We start from the raw sequence: 16041 nt of genomic DNA, 5'->3' as shown, positions 1-16041 counted from the left end.
CTGATGTGTGAGGCGTTCAGGTGACATTTTGTCTTGTTGATTGATATGTGAGGCGTTCATGGAACATTTTGTCTTGCTGACTGATTTGTGAGGCGTTCAGGGGATAGTTTTTCTTGTTGACTATGTGTGAGGCGTTCAGGGAACAGTTTGTCTTGTTGACTCTGTGTGAGGCGTTCAGGGAACAGTTTGTCTCGTTGACTCTGATGTGTGAGGCGTTCAGGTGACAGTTTGTCTTCTTGTCTCTGATGTGTGAGGCGTTCAGGTGACAGTTTGTCTCGTTGACTCTGTGTGAGGCGTTCAGGGGACAGTTTGTCTTGTTGTCTCTGATGCGTGAGGCGTTCAGGGAACAGTTTGTCTTGTTGGTTAATGTGTGAGGCGTTCAGGTAACAGTTTATCTTGTTGGTTAATGTTTGAGGCGTTCATGGAACAGTTTGTCTTATTGACTTTTGAGGCGTTCAGGGAACAGTTTGTCTTGTTGACTCTGATGCGTGAGGCGTTCAGGGAACAGTTTGTCTCGTTGACTCTGTGTGAGGCGTTCAGGGGACAGATTGTATTCTTGTCTCTGATTTGTGAGGCGTTCAGGGAACAGTTTGTCTCGTTGACTCTGATGTGAGGCGTTCAGGGAACAGTTTGTCTCGTTGACTCTGTGTGAGGCGTTCAGGGAACAGTTTGTCTTGTTGACTCTGATGTGTGAGGCGTTCAGGTGACAGTTTGTCATGTCGATTGATATGTGAGGCGTTCATGGAACATTTTGTCTTGTTGACTCTGATGCGTGAGGCGTTCAGGGAACAGTTTGTCTTGTTGACTCTGATGTGTGAGGCGTTCAGGGGACAGTTTGTCATGTCGATTGATATGTGAGGCATTCATGGAACATTTTGTCTTGCTGACTGATTTGTGAGGCGTTCAGGGGACAGTTTTTCTTGTTGACTCTGAAGTGTGAGGCGTTCAGGTGACATTTTGTCTTGTTGATTGATATGTGAGGCGTCCAGGGGACAGTTTGTCTTGTTGACTGATGTGTGAGGCATTCAGGTGACAGTTTGTCTTGTTGACTGATTTGTGGGGCGTTTAAGTGACAGTTTGTCTTGTTGACTGATGTGTGAGGCGTTCAGGTGACATTTTGTCTTGTTGATTGATATGTGAGGCGTTCATGGAACATTTTGTCTTGCTGACTGATTTGTGAGGCGTTCAGGGGATAGTTTTTCTTGTTGACTATGTGTGAGGCGTTCAGGGAACAGTTTGTCTTGTTGACTCTGTGTGAGGCGTTCAGGGAACAGTTTGTCTCGTTGACTCTGATGTGTGAGGCGTTCAGGTGACAGTTTGTCTTCTTGTCTCTGATGTGTGAGGCGTTCAGGTGACAGTTTGTCTCGTTGACTCTGTGTGAGGCGTTCAGGGGACAGTTTGTCTTGTTGTCTCTGATGCGTGAGGCGTTCAGGGAACAGTTTGTCTTGTTGGTTAATGTGTGAGGCGTTCAGGTAACAGTTTATCTTGTTGACTCTGATGCGTGAGGCGTTCAGGGAACAGTTTGTCTCGTTGACTCTGTGTGAGGCGTTCATGGAACAGTTTGTCTTATTGACTTTTGAGGCGTTCAGGGAACAGTTTGTCTTGTTGACTCTGATGCGTGAGGCGTTCAGGGAACAGTTTGTCTCGTTGACTCTGTGTGAGGCATTCAGGGGACAGTTTGTCATGTCGATTGATATGTGAGGCGTTCATGGAACATTTTGTCTTGCTGACTGATTTGTGAGGCGTTCAGGGGACAGTTTTTCTTGTTGACTATGTGTGAGGCGTTCAGGGAACAGTTTGTCTCGTTGACTCTGTGTGAGGCGTTCAGGGGACAGATTGTATTCTTGTCTCTGATTTGTGAGGCGTTCAGGGAACAGTTTGTCTCGTTGACTCTGATGTGAGGCGTTCAGGGAACAGTTTGTCTCGTTGACTCTGTGTGAGGCGTTCAGGGAACAGTTTGTCTTGTTGACTCTGATGTGTGAGGCGTTCAGGTGACAGTTTGTCATGTCGATTGATATGTGAGGCGTTCATGGAACATTTTGTCTTGTTGACTCTGATGCGTGAGGCGTTCAGGGAACAGTTTGTCTTGTTGACTCTGATGTGTGAGGCGTTCAGGGGACAGTTTGTCATGTCGATTGATATGTGAGGCATTCATGGAACATTTTGTCTTGCTGACTGATTTGTGAGGCGTTCAGGGGACAGTTTTTCTTGTTGACTATGTGTGAGGCGTTCAGGGAACAGTTTGTCTCGTTGACTCTGTGTGAGGCGTTCAGGGGACAGATTGTATTCTTGTCTCGGATTTGTGAGGCGTTCAGGGAACAGTTTGTCTCGTTGACTCTGTGTGAGGCGTTCAGGGAACAGTTTGTCTTGTTGACTGATTTGTGAGGCGTTCAGGTAACAGTTTGTCTTGTTGACTGATGCGTGAGGCGTTCAGGGAACACTTTGTCTCGTTGACTCTGTGTGAGGCGTTCAGGGGACAGTTTGTCTTGTTGACTCTGATTCGTGAGGCGTTCAGGGGACAGTTTGTCTTGTTGACTGATGTGTGAGGTGTTCAGGGGACAGTTTGTCTTGTTGACTCTGTGTGAGGCGTTCAGGGGACAGTTTGTCTTGTTGTCTCTGATGCGTGAGGCGTTCAGGGAACAGTTTGTCTTGATGGTTAATGTGTGAGGCGTTCAGGTAACAGTTTATCTTGTTGGTTAATGTTTGAGGCGTTCATGGAACAGTTTGTGTTATTGACTTTTGAGGCGTGAGGCGTTCAGGGAACAGTTTGTCTCGTTGACTCTGTGTGAGGCATTCAGGGGACAGTTTGTCATGTTGATTGATATGTGAGGCGTTCAGGGGACAGTTTTTCTTGTTGACTCTGTGTGAGGCGTTCAGGGGACAGTTTGTCTTGTTGTCTCTGATGCGTGAGGCGTTCAGGGAACAGTTTGTCTTGATGGTTAATGTGTGAGGCGTTCAGGTAACAGTTTATCTTGTTGGTTAATGTTTGAGGCGTTCAGGGAACAGTTTGTCTTGTTGACTCTGATGCGTGAGGCGTTCAGGGAACAGTTTGTCTCGTTGACTCTGTGTGAGGCATTCAGGGGACAGTTTGTCATGTTGATTGATATGTGAGGCGTTCAGGGGACAGTTTTTCTTGTTGACTATGTGTGAGGCGTTCAGGGAACAGTTTGTCTCGTTGACTCTGTGTGAGGCGTTCAGGGGACAGATTGTATTCTTGTCTCTGATTTGTGAGGCGTTCAGGGAACAGTTTGTCTCGTTGACTCTGATGTGAGGCGTTCAGGGAACAGTTTGTCTTGTTGACTCTGATGTGTGAGGCGTTCAGGTGACAGTTTGTCTTGTTGACTCTGTGTGAGGCGTTCAGGGGACAGTTTGTCTTGTTGACTGATTCGTGAGGCGTTCAGGGGACAGTTTGTCTTGTTGACTGATGTGTGAGGTGTTCAGGGGACAGTTTGTCTTGTTGACTCTGTGTGAGGCGTTCAGGGGACAGTTTGTCTTGTTGTCTCTGATGCGTGAGGCGTTCAGGGAACAGTTTGTCTTGATGGTTAATGTGTGAGGCGTTCAGGTAACAGTTTGTCTTGTTGACTCTGATGTGTGAGGCGTTCAGGGAACAGTTTGTCTCGTTGACTCTGTGTGAGGCATTCAGGGGACAGTTTGTCATGTTGATTGATATGTGAGGCGTTCAGGGGACAGTTTTTCTTGTTGACTATGTGTGAGGCGTTCAGGGAACAGTTTGTCTCGTTGACTCTGTGTGAGGCGTTCAGGGGACAGATTGTATTCTTGTCTCTGATTTGTGAGGCGTTCAGGTGACAGTTTGTCTTGTTGACTCTGATGCGTGAGGCGTTCAGGGAACAGTTTGTCTCGTTGACTCTGTGTGAGGCATTCAGGGGACAGTTTGTCATGTTGATTGATATGTGAGGCGTTCAGGGGACAGTTTTTCTTGTTGACTATGTGTGAGGCGTTCAGGGAACAGTTTGTCTCGTTGACTCTGTGTGAGGCGTTCAGGGGACAGATTGTATTCTTGTCTCTGATTTGTGAGGCGTTCAGGGAACAGTTTGTCTCGTTGACTCTGATGTGAGGCGTTCAGGGAACAGTTTGTCTCGTTGACTCTGTGTGAGGCGTTCAGGGAACAGTTTGTCTTGTTGACTCTGATGTGTGAGGCGTTCAGGTGACAGTTTGTCATGTCGATTGATATGTGAGGCGTTCATGGAACATTTTGTCTTGCTGACTGATTTGTGAGGCGTTCAGGGGATAGTTTTTCTTGTTGACTATGTGTGAGGCGTTCAGGGAACAGTTTGTCTTGTTGACTGATGTGTGAGGCATTCAGGTGACAGTTTGTCTTGTTGATTGATATGTGAGGCGTTCATGGAACATTTTGTCTTGCTGACTGATTTGTGAGGCGTTCAGGGGATAGTTTTTCTTGTTGACTATGTGTGAGGCGTTCAGGGAACAGTTTGTCTCGTTTACTCTGTGTGAGGCGTTCAGGGAACAGTTTATCTTGTTGGTTGATGTTTGAGGCGTTCAGGGGACAGTTTGTCTCGTTGACTCTGTGTGAGGCGTTCAGGGGACAGTTTGTCTTCTTGTCTCTGATGTGTGAGACGTTCAGGTGACAGTTTGTCTTGTTGACTCTGTGTGAGGCGTTCAGGGAACAGTTTATCTTGTTGGTTGATGTGTGAGGCGTTCAGGGGACAGTTTGTCTTGTTGACTCTGTGTGAGGCGTTCAGGTGACAGTTTGTCTCGTTGACTCTGTGTGAGGCGTTCAGGGGACAGTTTGTCTCGTTGACTCTGATGTGTGAGGCGTTCAGGTGACAGTTTGTCTTCTTGTCTCTGATGTGTGAGGCGTTCAGGGGACAGTTTTTCTTGTTGACTATGTGTGAGGCGTTCAGGGAACAGTTTGTCTCGTTGACTCTGTGTGAGGCGTTCAGGGGACAGATTGTATTCTTGTCTCTGATTTGTGAGGCGTTCAGGGAACAGTTTGTCTCGTTGACTCTGATGTGAGGCGTTCAGGGAACAGTTTGTCTCGTTGACTCTGTGTGAGGCGTTCAGGGAACAGTTTGTCTTGTTGACTCTGATGTGTGAGGCGTTCAGGTGACAGTTTGTCATGTCGATTGATATGTGAGGCGTTCATGGAACATTTTGTCTTGTTGACTCTGATGCGTGAGGCGTTCAGGGAACAGTTTGTCTTGTTGACTCTGATGTGTGAGGCGTTCAGGGGACAGTTTGTCATGTCGATTGATATGTGAGGCATTCATGGAACATTTTGTCTTGCTGACTGATTTGTGAGGCGTTCAGGGGACAGTTTTTCTTGTTGACTATGTGTGAGGCGTTCAGGGAACAGTTTGTCTCGTTGACTCTGTGTGAGGCGTTCAGGGGACAGATTGTATTCTTGTCTCGGATTTGTGAGGCGTTCAGGGAACAGTTTGTCTCGTTGACTCTGTGTGAGGCGTTCAGGGAACAGTTTGTCTTGTTGACTGATTTGTGAGGCGTTCAGGTAACAGTTTGTCTTGTTGACTGATGCGTGAGGCGTTCAGGGAACACTTTGTCTCGTTGACTCTGTGTGAGGCGTTCAGGGGACAGTTTGTCTTGTTGACTCTGATTCGTGAGGCGTTCAGGGGACAGTTTGTCTTGTTGACTGATGTGTGAGGTGTTCAGGGGACAGTTTGTCTTGTTGACTCTGTGTGAGGCGTTCAGGGGACAGTTTGTCTTGTTGTCTCTGATGCGTGAGGCGTTCAGGGAACAGTTTGTCTTGATGGTTAATGTGTGAGGCGTTCAGGTAACAGTTTATCTTGTTGGTTAATGTTTGAGGCGTTCATGGAACAGTTTGTGTTATTGACTTTTGAGGCGTGAGGCGTTCAGGGAACAGTTTGTCTCGTTGACTCTGTGTGAGGCATTCAGGGGACAGTTTGTCATGTTGATTGATATGTGAGGCGTTCAGGGGACAGTTTTTCTTGTTGACTCTGTGTGAGGCGTTCAGGGGACAGTTTGTCTTGTTGTCTCTGATGCGTGAGGCGTTCAGGGAACAGTTTGTCTTGATGGTTAATGTGTGAGGCGTTCAGGTAACAGTTTATCTTGTTGGTTAATGTTTGAGGCGTTCAGGGAACAGTTTGTCTTGTTGACTCTGATGCGTGAGGCGTTCAGGGAACAGTTTGTCTCGTTGACTCTGTGTGAGGCATTCAGGGGACAGTTTGTCATGTTGATTGATATGTGAGGCGTTCAGGGGACAGTTTTTCTTGTTGACTATGTGTGAGGCGTTCAGGGAACAGTTTGTCTCGTTGACTCTGTGTGAGGCGTTCAGGGGACAGATTGTATTCTTGTCTCTGATTTGTGAGGCGTTCAGGGAACAGTTTGTCTCGTTGACTCTGATGTGAGGCGTTCAGGGAACAGTTTGTCTTGTTGACTCTGATGTGTGAGGCGTTCAGGTGACAGTTTGTCTTGTTGACTCTGATGCGTGAGGCGTTCAGGGAACAGTTTGTCTCGTTGACTCTGTGTGAGGCATTCAGGGGACAGTTTGTCATGTTGATTGATATGTGAGGCGTTCAGGGGACAGTTTTTCTTGTTGACTATGTGTGAGGCGTTCAGGGAACAGTTTGTCTCGTTGACTCTGTGTGAGGCGTTCAGGGGACAGATTGTATTCTTGTCTCTGATTTGTGAGGCGTTCAGGGAACAGTTTGTCTCGTTGACTCTGATGTGAGGCGTTCAGGGAACAGTTTGTCTCGTTGACTCTGTGTGAGGCGTTCAGGGAACAGTTTGTCTTGTTGACTCTGATGTGTGAGGCGTTCAGGTGACAGTTTGTCATGTCGATTGATATGTGAGGCGTTCATGGAACATTTTGTCTTGCTGACTGATTTGTGAGGGGTTCAGGGGACAGTTTTTCTTGTTGACTATGTGTGAGGCGTTCAGGGAACAGTTTGTCTTGTTGACTGATGTGTGAGGCATTCAGGTGACAGTTTGTCTTGTTGATTGATATGTGAGGCGTTCATGGAACATTTTGTCTTGCTGACTGATTTGTGAGGCGTTCAGGGGATAGTTTTTCTTGTTGACTATGTGTGAGGCGTTCAGGGAACAGTTTGTCTCGTTTACTCTGTGTGAGGCGTTCAGGGAACAGTTTATCTTGTTGGTTGATGTTTGAGGCGTTCAGGGGACAGTTTGTCTCGTTGACTCTGTGTGAGGCGTTCAGGGGACAGTTTGTCTTCTTGTCTCTGATGTGTGAGACGTTCAGGTGACAGTTTGTCTTGTTGACTCTGTGTGAGGCGTTCAGGGAACAGTTTATCTTGTTGGTTGATGTGTGAGGCGTTCAGGGGACAGTTTGTCTTGTTGACTCTGTGTGAGGCGTTCAGGTGACAGTTTGTCTCGTTGACTCTGTGTGAGGCGTTCAGGGGACAGATTGTATTCTTGTCTCTGATTTGTGAGGCGTTCAGGGAACAGTTTGTCTCGTTGACTCTGATGTGAGGCGTTCAGGGAACAGTTTGTCTCGTTGACTCTGTGTGAGGCGTTCAGGGAACGATTTGTCTCGTTGACTCTGTGTGAGGCGTTCAGGGGACAGATTGTCTTCTTGTCTCTGATTTGTGAGGCGTTCAGGGAACAGTTTGTCTTGTTGACTGATTTGTGAGGCGTTCAGGGAACAGTTTGTCTCGTTGACTGATGCGTGAGGCGTTCAGGGAACAGTTTATCTTGTTGACTCTGATGCGTGAGGCGTTCAGGGAACAGTTTGTGTTATTGACTTTTGAGGCGTTCAGGGAACAGTTTGTCTTGTTGACTCTGATGCGTGAGGCGTTCAGGGAACAGTTTGTCTCGTTGACTCTGTGTGAGGCGTTCAGGGGACAGTTTTTCTTGTTGACTATGTGTGAGGCGTTCAGGGAACAGTTTGTCTCGTTGACTCTGTGTGAGGCGTTCAGGGGACAGATTGTCTTCTTGTCTCTGATTTGTGAGGCATTCAGGGAACAGTTTGTCTTGTTGACTCTGATGTGTGAGGCGTTCAGGTGACAGTTTGTCTTGTTGACTCTGTCTGAGGCGTTCAGGGAACAGTTTGTGCTGTGACTCTGATTTGTGAGGCGTTCAGGGAACAGTTTGTGTTGTTGACTCTGATTTGTGAGGCGTTCAGGGGACAGTTTGTCTTGTTGATTGATGTGTGAGGCGTTCAGGGGACAGTTTGTCTTGTTGACTCTGATGTGTGAGGCGTTCAGGGGACAGTTTGTCTTGTTGACTCTGTGTGAGGCGTTCAGGGGACAGATTGTCTTCTTGTCTCTGATTTGTGAGGCGTTCAGGGGACAGTTTGTCTGGTTTACTCTGTATGAGGCATTCAGGGGACAGTTTGTCTTCTTGACTCTGATGTGTGAGGTGTTCAGGTGACAGTTTGTCTTGTTGACTCTGTGTGAGGCGTTCAGGGGACAGATTGTCTTCTTGTCTCTGATTTGTGAGGCGTTCAGGGGACAGTTTGTCTCGTTTACTCTGTGTGAGGCGTTCAGGGGACAGATTGTCTTCTTGTCTCTGATTTGTGAGGCGTTCAGGGAACAGCTTGTCTTGTTGACTGATGTGTGAAGTGTTCAGTTGACAGTTTATCTTGTTGGTTAATGTGTGAGGCGTTCAGGTGACAGTTTGTCTGGTTTACTCTGTGTGAGACGTTCAGGGAACAGTTTATCTTGTTGGTTGATGTGTGAGGCGTTCACGGAACAGTTTGTCTCGTTTACTCTGTGTGAGGCGTTCAGGGAACAGTTTGTCTCGTTCATTGATGTGTGAGGCATTCAGGGAACATTTTGTCTTGTTGAGTCTGTGTGAGGTGTTCAGGGGACAGTTTGTCGCGTTGACTCTGTCTGAGGCGTTCAGGGATCATTTTGCCTTGTTGGTTGATGTGTGAGGCGTTCAGGTGACAGTTTATCTTGTTGGTTAATGTGTGAGGCGTTCATGGAACAGTTTGTCTCGTTTACTCTGTGTGAGGCGTTCAGGGAACATTTTGTCTTGTTGAGTCTGTGTGAGGTGTTCAGGGGACAGTTTGTGTTGTTGACTCTGATTTGTGAGGCATTCAGGGGACAGTTTGTCTTGTTGACTATGTGTGAGGCGTTCAGGTGACAGTTTGTCTTGTTGACTCTGTGTGAGGCGTTCACGGGACAGTTTGTCTTGTTGACTTGTGAAGTATTCAGGTGACATTTTGTCTTGTTGACTCTGATTTGTGAGGCGTTCAGGGATCATTTTGCCTTGTTGATTGATGTGTGAGGCGTTCAGGGGACAGTTTGTCTTGTTGACTCTGATTTGTGAGGCATTCAGGGGACAGTTTGTCTTGTTGACTCTGTGTGAGGCGTTCACGGGACAGTTTGTCTTGTTGACTCTGATTTGTGAGGCATTCAGGGGACAGTTTGTCTTGTTGACTATGTGTGAGGCGTTCAGGTGACAGTTTGTCTTGTTGACTCTGTGTGAGGCGTTCACGGGACAGTTTGTCTTGTTGGTTGATGTGTGAGCCGTTCAGGGAATAATTTGTCTCATTCACTGATGCGTGAGGCGTTCAGGGAACATTTTGTCTTGTTGACTGATGTGTGAGGCGTTCATGGAACAGTTTGTCTTGTTGACTCTGTGTGAGGCGTTCAGGTGACAGTTTCGCTTGTTGACTCTAATGTTTGAAGCTTTGGGTGACTGCTTGTTTCCTTGACTCTGTATGAGGCGTTCAGGTGACAGTTTGTCTTGTTGACTCTGTGTGAGGCGTTCAGGGAACATTTTGTCTCGTTGACTCTGTGTGAGGCGTTCATGGAACATTTTGTCTTGCTGACTGATTTGTGAGGCGTTCAGGGGACAGTTTTTCTCGTTGACTCTGTGTGAGGCGTTCAGGTGACAGATTGTCTTCTTGTCTCTGATTTGTGAGGCATTCAGGGAACAGTTTGTCTTGTTGACTGATTTGTGAGGCGTTCAGGGAACAGTTTGTCTTGTTGACTGATTCGTGAGGCGTTCAGGGAACACTTTGTCTCGTTGACTCTGTGTGAGGCGTTCAGGGGACAGTTTGTCTTGTTGACTGATCCGTGAGGCTCTCATGTGACAGTTTGTCTTGTTGACTGATGTGTGAGGCGTTCAGGGAACACTTTGTCTCGTTGACTCTGTGTGAGGCGTTCAGGTGACAGATTGTCTTCTTGTCTCTGATTTGTGAGGCATTCAGGGAACAGTTTGTCTTGTTGACTGATTTGTGAGGCGTTTAAGTGACAGTTTGTCTTGTTGACTGATGTGTGAGGCTCTCGTGTGACAGTTTGTCTTGTTGTCTCTAGTTGTCTGATGTGTGAGCTGTTCAGGTGACAGTGTTTCTTGTTTACTGATGTGTGAGGCGTTCAGGGGACAGTATGTCTTGTTGGCTGATGTGTGAGGCGTTCAGGTGACAGTTTGTCTAATTGTCTCTGCTGTGTGAGGCGTTCAGGTGACAGTGTTTCTTGTTGACTCTGTGTGAGGCGTTCAGGGAACAGTTTGTCTTGTTGACTCTGATGTGTGAAGTGTTCAGGGAACATTTTGTCTTGTTGACTGATTTGTGAGGCGTTCAGGGATCAGTTTGTCTTGTTGGTTGATGTGTGAGGCGTTCAGGGGACAGTTTGTCTGGTTTACTCTGTATGAGGCATTCAGGGGACAGTTTGTCTTCTTGACTCTGATGTGTGAGGTGTTCAGGTGACAGTTTATCTTGTTGGTTAATGTGTGAGGCGTTCAGGTGACAGTTTGTCTTGTTGACTGATTTGTGAGGCGTTTAAGTGACAGTTTGTCTTGTTGGCTGATGTGTGAGGTGTTCATGTTACAGTTTGTCTTGTTAACTCTAATGTTTGAAGCTTTGGGTGACTGCTTGTTTCCTTGACTCTGTATGAGGCGTTCAGGTGACAGTTTGTCTACTTGTCTCTGATGTGTGAGATGTTCAGGTGACAGTGTTTCTTGTTTACTGATGTGTGAGGCGTTCAGGGGACAGTATGTCTTGTTGGCTGATGTGTGAGGCGTTCAGGTGACAGTTTGTCTAATTGTCTCTGATGTGTGAGATGTTCAGGGGACAGTTTGTCTTGTTGTCTCTGATGTGTGAGGCGTTCAGGGGACAGTTTGTCTTGTTGACTCTGATGTGTGAGATGTTCAGGGGACAGTTTGTCTTGTTGTCTCTGATGTGTGAGGCGTTCAGGGGACAGTTTGTCTTGTTGACTCTGATGTGTGAGATGTTCAGGTGACAGTGTTTCTTGTTGACTCTGATGTGTGAGGCGTTCAGGGGACAGTTTGCCTAGTTGACTCTGTGTGTGGCGTTCAGGTGACAGTTTGTCTAGTTGTCTCTGATGTGTGAGGCGTTCATGGGACAGTTTGTCTCGTTGACTCTGAAGCTTCAGCAGTGACCACTCACACATGAACTCCGCTGCAGTTCTTCAAGCTGCCACAAGATGTCACTGTCTGTCACAGCTGCACACATCCTGAGTAAAGAGCTCAATGAGTCCAGTGAAGAAGACGTTCAGTCAGAATTTACACCTGACTGTCAAAAGGAAAACATGAAAACTGATCTTTATGTTTATTAAACTTTATTAATGTAGAAATTTGTCGACTGATTAGGCTTGTTCAGGGCCAATACTGATTATCAGAAATCAAAGAGACTGAAAACTGATATTTGGAACTGATATTCAGCAAGTAAGTGACGTAAAACAAATATCTTGGTGTCAAAATTTAGAATGTGTCCAAATTGCACCAAGTTTGACATTGTGCTACCTTGGGTTTATGAAGTAAATCAAATGAAAAGTTCTAGAGATATGCGAAGAACAGACAGACAGACAGAGATCCTTGTTTTATAGTTATAGTCACAGTAATGGTGAAAACTCCTGACACTTTCAGCCCGTCCGAGGAGACTGTGAGAGAAGAGATAAGCAGGGGCATCAGCCTGTGTCAGTCTGTGTCTTCCTAAACACTCGATGGTCATCACCACACGAGGGGAATGAATCAAGTTTCACTTTGCATCCGCTCCTTAAAGACGTGGAGGAAGACACTACAACATGTCTGAAGACAACCACAGGTCATTAATGCAGAAGATTGAGAAGATTGTCCATGAAAACAGAGGAGCCTTCCTCACCTTCATCGAAGAGCCCATCAGACCAAAGTCTGAAGGAAAGAAAGGAAAGAACAAGAAAGGAGAGAAGAAGAAAGGGTGAGGAGAAGGGAGGAAGAATTACAGCGAGAGGAGTGGAAAAAGCTGAAACAAAAAACAAAAGAGATGGAAGAAAAACAAGAGGCTTTGGAAAGAGAACAAGAAGAGTGGAGGGAGAAAAGAAATCAGGAAAATGAGGGAAAAAATAGAGAAATTAAAGAGCTAAAAGAGCAAATTGAGCAGGAAAAGGAAAAATATGAAAACAACAGCAAAGAAGAGGAAAAAATCAGGAAAGAACGGGAGGAAAAAGAGCAAAAAGAACTGTAGGGAAAGTACGAGAAATCCCTGCTGACACTGAAGGAGTCATATGGAGAAGAAGCCAGAAAGAAAGCAGAGGAGTTCAATATGTTTGGAGTGAAAACACTAAGAAGAAATAAATTACTTTAGTGAAGATTTTCACCGAAAGAAAGAAAAAAATATTTAAAAAATTAGTCACTTGCTAAAAAAACAGGAGCTGGAAATGGAGAGTGCAGGAGATCAGAGGCAAAAGGAAAACTTGCAGAAAACACACTGATAGAGGAACTTCTGAAGGACACAGACACACGGTCTTGGTGTCAGATCTCATGAGGCTGTGCATTTAGGTCATCCCTTGAATCCCTGGATGGTGCTGTCAGTTTGCACTTTGGTCCAGACTGAAACATCTCAAAATCTATTTAGTTAGATTGGCCAAAACGTTTGTACAGACATTAATGTTCCTCAGAAGATAAACCCACCTGACCTCGGAGACCTTTCACATTTAAACAGCTTAGATGTTCTTTACGGTATTCCTAAGTCTCCAGGTGTCTGCGGCATCAGTACTGACGGTTCAGGCTCTGTAATGGTGCAATCAGACCGAACGCAGAGGCAAATTATTCGTGCATGTAGATTACTTATAAAGTCGATGAAAAGATGCGAATAGACACAAATGTGCATTATTATGCTGATTATCAAGTGAAATGTTACTTTTTACCTTTCAGTGTCACTGCCGACACAACTTTTTTCTATTTTAGTTCATTTTTAGTTTACTCTTGTACGTAACTTGTCTTATTTCTATGGTTGTTCTGAAAAGATGTTTTTTTACACCATCAATGTGTGGTCGAGCCCGTGCACCCACTTCAGACAGGGTTCATGCTAACACTCATGCTTCAGTGAAGATTGTCAACTGTCAACTACAGTGAAGATTATTAAGATTTCATCTTAATAAAGGGTGTAAATATGGTCTCCTCAGATCAGTGTGTGATCTCTTCTCTCCTGCAGACTGTGATCACAGTGGACGAGCTGGATGGAGACATCGGATGTTTGTTGTTTAGTCTCCAGCTGCTTCAGTTGTTCAGCAGAACGCTGCAACTCTGTTTTACTGTGAAGCTCCAGAAATGTTCTGTGGACTACGAGACTTCACCTGACTTTATATCATCAGGAGGAGATGATGGCTGAGCCTGACTTTATATCATCAGGAGGAGATGATGGCTGAGCCTGACTTTATATCATCAGGAGGAGATGATGGCTGAGCCTGACTTTATATCATCAGGAGGAGATGATGACTTCACCTGACTTTATATCATCAGGAGGAGATGATGGCTGAGCCTGACTTTATATCATCAGGAGGAGATGATGGCTGAGCCTGACTTTATATCATCAGGAGGAGATGATGGCTGAGCCTGACTTTATATCATCAGGAGGAGATGATGGCTGAGCCTGACTTTATATCATCAGGAGGAGATGATGGCTGAGCCTGACTTTATATCATCAGGAGGAGATGATGGCTGAGCCTGACTTTATATCATCAGGAGGAGATGATGGCTGAGCCTGACTTTATATCATCAGGAGGAGACGATGACTGAGCCTGACTTTATATCATCAGGAGGAGACGATGGCTGAGCCTGACTTTATATCATCAGGAGGAGACGATGGCTGAGCCTGACTTTATATCATCAGGAGGAGATGATGGCTGAGCCTGACTTTATATCATCAGGAGGAGACGATGGCTGAGCCTGACTTTATATCATCAGGAGGAGATGATGACTGAGCCTGACTTTATATCATCAGGAGGAGATGATGACTGAGCCTGACTTTATATCATCAGGAGGAGATGATGGCTGAGCCTGACTGCTATGTGCTCTCAGTTTTATGTCATCTCCGTAAAAATAGATACATTTATAAAAAAAACACTAACTACAGGATGGTTGTAGGTGTTTTATGACAGTAACTTTACATCTGAAGGAGTTTTAAATCCTAAATGGAAAGTTGTTTTATACTCTAATACTTACTACTTATACTCTTCACTGTAAATGACCTTCATGTCAGACATGCTGTATTACCTGAGCAGTTTAAATGTTCAGGAGTTGTTATTCTTTCACAAATCTCAAGTTTCTTTAAGCTTTTGGTAAAAGCCAAAGTCCTTATAGATCACATTAAAATCCACTTCTCAGTTTCTCAGAGACTTTCCACCTCTGCTGTTACCTGACCGACATATTGTGACTTGAGAAGGAAGTTCTCATTGAACGACGTTCAGACTTCAGTTTTCCTTTTAAGCACTTTAGACCGTCAGAACAAGTTAAAACAGATTCATGAGGAGTCCTGGAACTGGCATTTTAGTTGATGAGCCGAAAGAGCTTTGACCTGTTATGAATATAATAAACCTGCTACCAATCTGTTTTACTGATAGCAGTGAGGACAACACATGACATTGTGTGCCAAATGACCTTTAAACCATTTTCATGTTGTATTACCTGGCCTCCATTTTGTAAGCTGAAAGAATAAATCATCCAGGTTGGATGAGTAGTTTTGTCACAACTTCAAGGTCATTATCTAAAGTAAAATTGAAATGCTTCCCACAATCAACAAGATATTGCAAATAAAACAGATTGCTGAAAGGATTCCCAGTATGCAATACAACTGCTCAGATGACCAAGTGTTGGTTATTGATAAACGTAGCTTTGTAGATTAAACAATACTAAATATGAATCTTGTTGGATGATACATTTGAGGTTTTAGGTCAACATATGAAGTCAAAACATTTTAATAATCTTTGGTGTTCCCCGGTTGTTATTAACAGTATAAACAGCTCATGTTAGATGTATGACAGATAACCTGATATCAATCATCAGTGCTGGTGTGTCACTTCAGGACGAGTTAAGCATTAACTCAGCTGTTTGATTCGTATCATGTCTGGTGACGTCCTGCCCACTCTGCTGGAGTAAAGGTGATCCCAGGTGTGTTGGTTACCAGAGTGGAGTTTGATTTTGGGCTGAGAATGACGCACCAAAATGTCAGCAGGTGAGTAGACTCGACTGAAATATAAATTCAAATATATAAGCGAGTAAATAACGGTAAATACATTCTCAAATTAACAACCCTTTTGTCTATAATCCTCAGGTGTGTGTCGACTGTTTGCCCCACATGGACCTGATAACTGTTTGCAGTGAGGACACTAACTGAGCTGAGGAGACTGCTGTATACTGCAGATTCACATTAAACCTGTTCAGAAAAGATGGCCGACAAACCACACAAGATTTTTACAAGAGCCACCACCTGTAAGTAACATGTTGAGGTTAATCAACAGAAACTCATTAGAGAATAAATCAGGTTTATTTCCTTATGAATGAAAATGTATTTACAAATGTAAATGTACTAAAAAAATATAATGGGATTATTTAGATTTTTGTTTTGTGTTAATTGTGAGGATGACGTCTAATAATGTAAAGTTTGAAAGAAAGTTGTGTCGAAACTTTGATGAGGTGGAGAGAGTTATTAACTCTGTTTATCAGATCCATAAACATGAATCACTCCTGAATCTAACGTACAGACTAAAGGTCAACAAGGAAGCTCCTCTCTTATATGGTTTATGGTTTACAGTTACAACAAGACAACGAGCACTACGCATTTTAGCCACTGCTGCGAGCGAGAGTCACGTAGTGGAGCTGCTCAGTATCATCTAACAT

The 16041-nt window shown here is 44.9% G+C and overlaps 1 long non-coding RNA gene across 1 annotated transcript in view; it reads left to right on the top strand.

Annotated features, from left to right (window-relative positions):
* LOC140995408 (uncharacterized) overlaps positions 1 to 16041 on the top strand; it is a 150190-nt gene that overhangs the window by 42455 nt on the left and 91694 nt on the right. The gene's annotated exons all lie outside the window — the stretch shown is intronic.

This window comes from Pagrus major, chromosome 5 (assembly GCF_040436345.1).
Source record: "Pagrus major chromosome 5, Pma_NU_1.0".
NCBI lineage: Eukaryota > Metazoa > Chordata > Actinopteri > Spariformes > Sparidae > Pagrus > Pagrus major.
Note: the sequence above shows the minus strand (reverse complement) of the source record. Positions and strands in the feature narration are given on the sequence as shown.